This window comes from Salarias fasciatus, chromosome 23 (assembly GCF_902148845.1).
Source record: "Salarias fasciatus chromosome 23, fSalaFa1.1, whole genome shotgun sequence".
Taxonomy (NCBI): domain Eukaryota; kingdom Metazoa; phylum Chordata; class Actinopteri; order Blenniiformes; family Blenniidae; genus Salarias; species Salarias fasciatus.
Genome location: NC_043766.1, coordinates 5,708,570 through 5,717,647, shown reverse-complemented (window position 1 = coordinate 5,717,647; position 9,078 = coordinate 5,708,570).

Here is a 9,078-nt window from a genome sequence, read left to right as displayed (position 1 = left end):
CCCCCTGCCTGTCGTCCATGAGGCTTCGTCCTTTTAAACTTTGTCCTGTTCAATTTAAAATCACATGTGAGTAGCAAACCTGTTTAAAATGGTTCTTAAAATTTTAATTCACTGTACCGTGTCTCCATTAGTTTGAAAGCCACATATGATAAATATGTTATTATTTTTGTTGTTAAAGTCATTCCTGTTTTATTTATCAGCACCTAATTTAACTTAAGCATCACACATATATTCCCTTTTTTTAAAAATGCATTAATGGTATGAAGTTCATAATGGGCACAAAATTTTCAATATGAAGAAATTTCTTAGTTTCATTGTGATAGTGCTAATTCCAGATGCATACAATATTGTATAATGATCTACACATCAAGTCCAACAATGTATGTTGTAAGGAAAACAACATGGGAGGCTTGAACTCGAGGAGCTCTTCTTCCTCTCTTTTCACACGATCAACCGTTCAGCCGGCCAACTGCAGCCAACCACTCCAGCGCTGCCTCTGCTCCTTCTCAGGCCCTCCACAGACAATACTCACTCCGCTGTCTCATCAAGCATCAGTTCAGACTTGAGAGACACACTACGTCTGCTGCAGGGTGGTGTTGAGGTGCAGCTGGGCCATTAGGACGCCGCTGACCGAGTCAATGAAAACAGATGGGAGGAACAGCCCCAAGCGGACAAGGGGCAATAATGGAGGATATGTGTCAGTGTTTCCAAAGTGTACAGGCTGTACTCAAAGTGAAAATAGGCACCAAATGCAACGATGAAAGATGTGCTTTAGACGTCTTAAAGAAAACAGTCAGGTGAGCTTTTACTGAATAAATGAAGAACATCCACACGTCATTGAGGGCGGTGCTTAAAAATGACATCTCGAGTCACTGTGGGATGAATTTGAAATGAATGAGGAAATGATTTGAGAAAATTGTAATTCATACGTTACAGAGAGAGAAAAAAATGAATGCACCATTGATGTTTTCACCGCAGATCTCAGTGGCACATTCTCTTCAGGTTTGATGCAGGAAAAAAATTCAAGGTGAGAGCAGAGATTGCTTTTTTTTTTCTCTCAGGAATGCTTCTGCAAGCAAATAGAAAAGAAGACTTGCAGATGTTTTTGTGGAGCTGTAACTTCCTGTGGAAAACGAGAGTCTTGCACACTAAGGTTGAATCAATAATGTGGTGTTTACATCCTGCAGAAGAAGAATGCACTCACATTACAAGTATTTGTAGGTTTATTTGACAGTGAGATTAGTGAGCCTGAGAGTTGCATCTTCTGAACTTGAGCTTTAATGCACAGTCGCACTTGTAATCCCAATAGCAAAGAGGCTGTTACAACGTGTAAAGTGAAACTTTTTTCAAGACGAAATGATTAGCAAATCTCATAAAGCTCAAAGAAGTACAGAATGAAACTAGGGTGCTGAAAATGAAACCCGCTGTAGTTTCATAGCTCATCATGAATTTCAATCCAGCTTTGCGTCTCTGATAAGCAGTGAAATGATCCCTGTCCTCCTCATTCAGCGCTTGTGAGGAGACCAGCCGCTGGGGTTTCAGGAACAAGTTGTCTTATTCTTGTCTGATGTGTGAGGTTAGCACACCTGGGCCGTATTTCCATTCGTTTTGGTTTTATAAGACTCCAATTGATTAGTGAACAGTGTGTTCTGCACATACAGAAACTGGACTCTTCCACTGCAAAGCCACTGGATGCAGTGTGTGGATTGACATTATTTTACACAAATACTGCAGGAATTTCCAAAAGAGATGTCTGGATGTTGGCAGGAGTTGTTCTGAAAATTCTACATACTCTTGAGGATTGACAGCACGTTGGCATGTGTGAGCAGCCCATGATTCAGCTGCAAATTCACCTTTGGCTCCTTGGCAAGGCATTGTGCATTGAAAAAAAAGCTCATTATGGGGGAGCGGGGTCATGTCTGTGCGTGAGGATTTCTCCAGATACTCCCAAGTTGATGAAATTTTCTGTGGAAGGATTGTTTTCTAAATGTTTACACAACTTTGTGCAGATTGGTAAAACTCTGCTCTCCACTCTGGGAGACGACACCTACTTTACATCTGTTCATGTTGTTCACCTACCGACAACCTGTTTTATTGGTTGCAGTTTGTTTTGACTTTTTTAAGAACATGTTCACTTTTCACACATCATCCCATCAGTTTGGGGATTTTGGTTCCCGAAAACCAATGCTGGCATTCATCAGGAAATGTGTAGTTTTAACTGTTTTTGTATCAAACACCCCCACGGTGTAAACAAATGGCATTGCATCTGTTTCTATTAGTTTGAGTCCAGTAATGGGGAGGCAGCATTTAAATTAATCTCCTTGTATCTGTGAATCAGGAAAGAAGCCAATGCTCAACAAAATCCACGAGTATAACGCTCCTTAATTACATGTAGAGTTCCTCCATAGTCACAAGTCTCTGTCTAACCAGCGTACATCGATCAGCTATTCCCATAAACATGTGCACATACCTAAATCAGACCTTAAATCCTGGTGTCTATGCACACATGCCAACTTCGAGATGTTTTTCCCCTCTTTTCGACTCTTAGCATTTCACACCAAAATGTCAGATCTGAGTCTGTGCTGTGTGGAGACAGATAAGAACTCCAGTAGGTTCACTAAGCAGACCTCCAGTCTCCTGAGCACCTGGCAGAGTGAATTAATGCGGTTCACGGGACTGGAAAGTGGGTCAAGCTCCACTGCTTTCTGTGGCCATCTCGGCTCTCTGGAGACCTGCAGTTATACAAACACATCTATTGTTATTGAACGCGACCAGGACACGATGCTCAGGAGCCGGCCAGCGGGAAGAAGGGGAGCTCAGGAATCTGGAGCTGCTGAATGAATGTGGGAAATATGCAGGGGACATATAGCATATTTAAGTGCGTGTGCACGTGCACATGTTGTGCTAGTGCATGCTAGCATCTGATACAAATTCAAAAGGAATCAGACTGGCATTTTTGTGCTCATACGCCTGCACAGCATAACATCAACCCCTCTCCCCTTTCATCCCCTCAGTTCAATCTTTTTTTATTGTCCAAAGATAGCAATCACACAGAGACCTGATAGCGAGTACGTAAATGCCACTGTCTTTCATCTAACTGTGTGAAAAGTTCACAAAAACTAGGTCAGTGCTTAATATAGACTGACCGCCGCTATTATCCTCTGACACTCTGATCTCCCATCATAAACCTGAGTGTTTAGTTTAACTGTCAAGGGACCGTTACACAAATATCACCGGTCACCCCCACCCCCCCCCTCCTTCATTTGGGAGCTGTACATCATTGTAATGGCATTATGAGTCACCAGCGCATTAATCTGCTCTCGTTCAAATGCAAATATATATATATGGAGGCATGCTGTCTCTAAGGCTGCCTGTATTACACGGTCACAGTGAACTCTTTTGCTCCCCGCTTTGAGAGATGAGAACAATGTCTTTATTGTCGTCCCCATTTCACTGGCTCAAAGCAGTGCTGCAGAACAGGTGCATTTGGGGAGAGAGACAGAATTCAGGATTTCTACATGAAAGTAGGCAATTTCTCGACATGCTTTTCAGAAAGACGTGTGTTTAGTGTTTTTTTTTGTTTTTTTTTTTTTTTCTGGTGCAGACAAGCATCTCATGTCACACTTGTGCCTGGAGGCGTGCTCACGTTCAGATGTGCCCTGGTATGCCTGCTGTGTCTGTGGGGTCCATTCTTGGAGGAGTGACCGAAGCCATTAAGCTGGCCACGTCTCCTGGAAAAGTCGGTCGCAGCAAGTTTCCATAAACACGTTTGTCTTGTTCAATTGAAGTTCAAAGATCAAAGGGGTGAAAGTGGTCCAAAGACAGGGCATGACAGCTACCAAACCTGACTGGAAAATAATACCCATTAAACGCTGTGTCGTCGCATTGAGCTGCGATTGCTGAGATAACTTTACTCCGGGTTACAGATATTAGCAATTAACTTGGAGCATTCCCATACACAATTAAATAAAGTACCTTCCCCAGTTGAGTATTTTACACATTTGTAATGCCAGGGGACCATTTATTGAGTTTCTCGGGGGTTATGTATGTCCTCGTTTCCTCATTAGTCACTTGTGTTGCTGTAGTTTTATTTAAGAATTAATGATTTGTGATTGAGCTTTTAAACAAGCTGTCAACCACTCGGATTCCTCTATATCTTCCTTAATATCTAAATAAACTCCATGCCTTCCTCTATCATCACTAGATTTATTGTCATATGAGACAAGTGCTGTATATTGTGTGGAAATTTGTTGTTTAGTTCTAATGGATGTGGCTAAAGGCTCAATGGTCACAACGAACAATAGTGGTGAGAGCAGAAGGCCCTGACAAGTAGATCTCCCTAAACTTGATTATGGCTAGTGTGCAATAATTTGATCCACTTCAGAATTTTTCCCCAAGTCTGTATCTTGCTTGAATGAATAAGGCCACTCGATTTCAGCCAAATTCTGTCTCGGGATAACAGCGCTTTATCTTTGGTATTATTCTGAGAATTAATTATGTTGAGGACCCTTCAGATATTGTGAAATCCCTGATGACCCTATATAAACCCCTTCTCAACACGATGTACCAAAGAAGGAATATATGGATCTCGCCTTTTAGCGAGAACTTTACACAGTATTCTTATGTCAGTTCCCATGAGACCGACAGGCCTGCGTGAGGAGCAGTCAGTATTTCCCCAGGTTTTAAAACAAGGATTACCTAGCAAGTCATAAAGTTTAGGGAAAGATACCAATATTAAACGATTCACTGAACATATTCAAAAGTGGGGTACTCAACAGTTTCTGGAGGTTTTTATGAAGCTCTATTATCAGGGCATCAGGCCCTGGAGCTTTACTTGGGTTGATCTTCCATCATTATATCATTATCTGAGTCCTTTCTGACTTTCTCTGTGACCTCTGTTCCTTCTGACCTGTACAGTGATGGAGGAAATTGCCTAAATGCATTGTCAATACCTTCAGGATGGTTTGACATGTCTCCTGATTCTGTAGTTAAATCATTACGAGCTCTTTTCAATTGGATTTTTTTTTAATTCTCCAAGCCAACAGTTTGCCAGCTTTTTTCTCCCTGAAGGTCTAACTCAACGACAGTGAACTTTTTGCTGCTATATGTTAATTTATTGTTTTCCGTTCTTAAAATGAGTAACAGTGCTTGTTTGTCAGAAACATTTTTTTTCATACCAATTTCCAAAGATTTTGTATGTTTCTCTAATTTACTGATTTCTGCTTTTCATTTCTTGTTCATTGTTTGTGAAACTAATAATTTGCCCTGTAATACACGCCTTGAAGGCTTCCCATCTAGAGCATCTCTATATGTACAGACATAGCAATGGGTGAATGATTACTAAAGAATATACAGTCAAACAAAAAAACCTTACTTTACTTTTTTGCATTAGAGTTTTTGTTACTCAAGCTGCTCTGCAGGGTTTGCGATCAGTCAGGTACATGAACAGTGATCACCACTGGAAAACCCTGGATTTATACGAGGTTGATATTCAGCTTCATGGAGCACGTCTTAGTAAATCAAACCAGAAAATGGAGAGACCTCCCAGGCTTGTTTATCCTGCTTCATGGTACAGACCCCAGGAAACAACGGCACAGGAGTAGGCTCTGACTTGTCATCTTCCGTCTGTTGTGCGCGTGGAGGTTGTGTTGATTAGTCATTGATTGTGCCTCATTTCTCTGAAGTGTTTGCCTGCGTGCCTCTGAGTCAGCTCATCAATTGCCCTCCTTCTGAAAGTATCTTATTACCGCTGAGTGTCTCTCTTGTGAAAACCGGCCTGCTGTCCTACCTGGTTCCATCAGCTGACTGTTGAGCTCTCTGCTGTGTTCTGTTTCTGATAATCATCTTCATCTGTCGCCCTCATTAGAGAGTTCTCTGTGTTCAGCCATCTACCTGAATTTGAGCATAACTGTGGAGTTACAGGTACTGGTCAAGGTTGTTTTTTTTTAGGTGAAAGTTAAGGAAACTTTTCTGTTTTACTCAAACAAGTACAAATGAATGTGAAATATGCCGTTTTTTTTTGTGGAAGCTGGGAGATTTGCCTTCATCTACACAAACTTTTTGCAACTTTGAGTACAGAGCATGACAAACCAAAACAAAAACAAATTAAATCTGTCTGTTTATGCTGTAATTCACACACACTAGTGTGACAATATTATTTCATTAATATTTTCTCAGCAAGGAATCATGACGATACTATGATTGCCTTTGCTGCGGTTTTGGCTTCCAATCAGTGTTGCGGAGTAGATGAACCAACAAGCAACAGAAAAGCACATTAAAATGTGTCACTCAAAAAGCCCCAGCTGTTACATAAGCAGGCGGTTTCCCAATACGTCCTCAAATCAAATACATTCTCAGATCTCAGAGTTAAAGGAAAAGTGGGGACACCAAACACCACACCAAGCATGGAATTAAAGATTTGCAGTGACATTTACAACTGCCACCTCACCGATATGATTTTGACTTTGGATTTTGGTTTTGTGCGAAATACATAATTGTTTTACATCACAAAGTCAATATATGTCCTTCATCACTGTGTTGCATACAAAGAGTTTGCACTTACATTATGCTGCATACAGTGGTTGCTGCTTGAAATGAACTGTTAGCATGTCTGCATGGATTTACTATCAGTTCTTCAGCTGTTTTATCATTTAATGTAACTTAATAAATGCTGTATCGGTGAGGGCAAAGGTCGCACAACCTTGCCATGTTCTTTAGCAAGGTCAACTGTAGGGACTAATACTAATATGTTCACAATGACTGAAGGCTGTTCTTTGAATGCTGTCCATAACCACTTAAATAAGGAAGACTCTCAGTTTATCTTTTTAATTATCTTAGATTTTTTTTCATATGATCCGATTTCTACTGTGGTATTCTAGTGTCTCAAGGGCGATTTAGTGTTGTTTGATATATTGTTGTTTCTTTCAAAGGACACTCTTAATGGGGTTTGAACTATCTAATTGAGATTTAACAAATAATCTGCTTCTTAAATTAATGTATTAATCGGCAATAAGCCTCATAAATGAAATTAGGATCACTGGGCTTTGTTGTGCTGTCTCGAACATTGCATGAATTATTGGAATTATGTACGTTTATTACTTGTTGAGTGGCTGAAGTCACGGAGAACAGAGTGCATACCAATGTCCTCATACTTCAGCCAGCCTGATGTGGAGTCATGGAGCTCTGAGTGCCATCACCCAACATGCCCTTCTTCTCTGTTTAAAGAGGCAGACATACTCCAAATGAAGTACTGGAACAACTTGTACCAACGACCAATGAGCATGCCATACTCATGTGCACAATTAATTCTTTTCACTTTCATCTTTGCTATTCTTACTTTTTTGGCCAAGTTCTTTGAGCTTTTTTTTTTTTTATCAGCTCTTTCAATGCAACAGACACAGGGCTTATTTTATTAGGTTTAAGTGTTCAAGCAAGCAATGTGGAGAACATAACTCGATTCTGCAGAGCAATGTGGGGCTGGGGGGGGTGGGGTGGGGCTGTCTCTGAAAGAAAGAATAGAATTATCTTAAAGTGAAATCATTTTATAAAAGTAGTTCCAGAAAAGATAGGGGGTTGTGTTAATGTAATACATAAAAGAAGAACATTGTCATACATGCAGAATTTGCTTTGCCATCATCTCAGGGAAAGACTCACATGAGCAGTCGTCGCTCTTGCAGTCAGGCTTTGAGCCCTCACAGAAACACTACTTGAAATTCAGGATTTATGGAAGCTCAGGAAACCACTTTATTTCACTTCAGTCTGTCTTAAATGATGTCTTTGTCATGTGTATTTCTGTTATTTTTCTTCATAGAGTTTAATTTTCACATTCGTTGATTCAGTGTGGATTCGCCTGCGCTCACAATGTTTTTTAAAGTGTCTCTAAGCCAGTGTCAGTCTGTTTTTTCAACTTTTAATATGTGTTATTTGAATCAGCCATGTGATTTTATTGTATTGTTGCACATAATAATGAATAATGTATGTATTCAAGCCTTGTAATGAGTGAGGACTTCCCCTAATGACTTTAATCACCAGTAGGTGTCAATGTGTTGGGTGTGTCTATTTCCTATGAGGGATTGAAAAGAGGCAGGATGTCTTTTATTACAGTCTGAATTTACAGGCTCCGTCACTGAGAATCCTTCTCAGGTACAGAAGATGAATGGGTAGCTGGTCTTTAAATAATACCTTATCAAAGTGACATCTTAATATTAGAGCATTTAACATTAATAACAATACAATATGAACCTTGCACAAAATTGTCAATTTAAACATAGTAATTCCTTTTTTCTCTTAAGAATCAAAACAGTTACACATTCAAAGTGTGAACTCATTAAAATTATTCCCATTTCGACTGACCTTTAACTTTCAGCCATCAAAATATGTTTGGTCTTTGAAGCACTCCCGCTTTCATGGAGGAGAAAATAGCTGGGGTCTCTGCTGCAAGTCACCTCCTAACGTTGTTAATCAAATGTTCACCAAAGTGTTCATTATTCCTGTGTTTCAGGCACTTGTGCCCAGTTTAACCTGGCTGCATGATTCACTCAGTACTGGCGGGTTGATTTTATCGTGGATTCGAAAATTATGCAAAATTCATTCACTTTTCTTTGCGGCAGCTGAGTGACAGGAAGGTCATTAAAGCCTTGAGTAACAAGGTCGGCATCTGGAACATGTCTCAAGTTTTTTTCTCTTCCTTTATTTTTTTAAATGCGTTCATTGTGGTAGTGCACATATACCCACACGAAAACCAAAACACTGAGCCACAATGCTGATCTCAGAGGAGAAGGTCCTCCAAGGTTCGCCTGCCAGTTGGACAAATACATGTGGTGAATATTGATGCCTTGTCAGCTCCACCCAAACACTGAATAGAAAACAAATAGTGCACAGTAGAGATAAAAAAAAAAACATGTTGTTAACCTTCTCCAGTCTGTTGAAACCTGATTTGGCCTCACTACATGTACACGACAGGAGGTGTTTTTGTGCATAATTTGGTTTCACTGCAAATGTTTCAGCGGGGAGCACATCATCTATCTCCTCATACCCATCAGTGAGCACTCAAAGAGCCGTGATAATGATAAAAAAAAA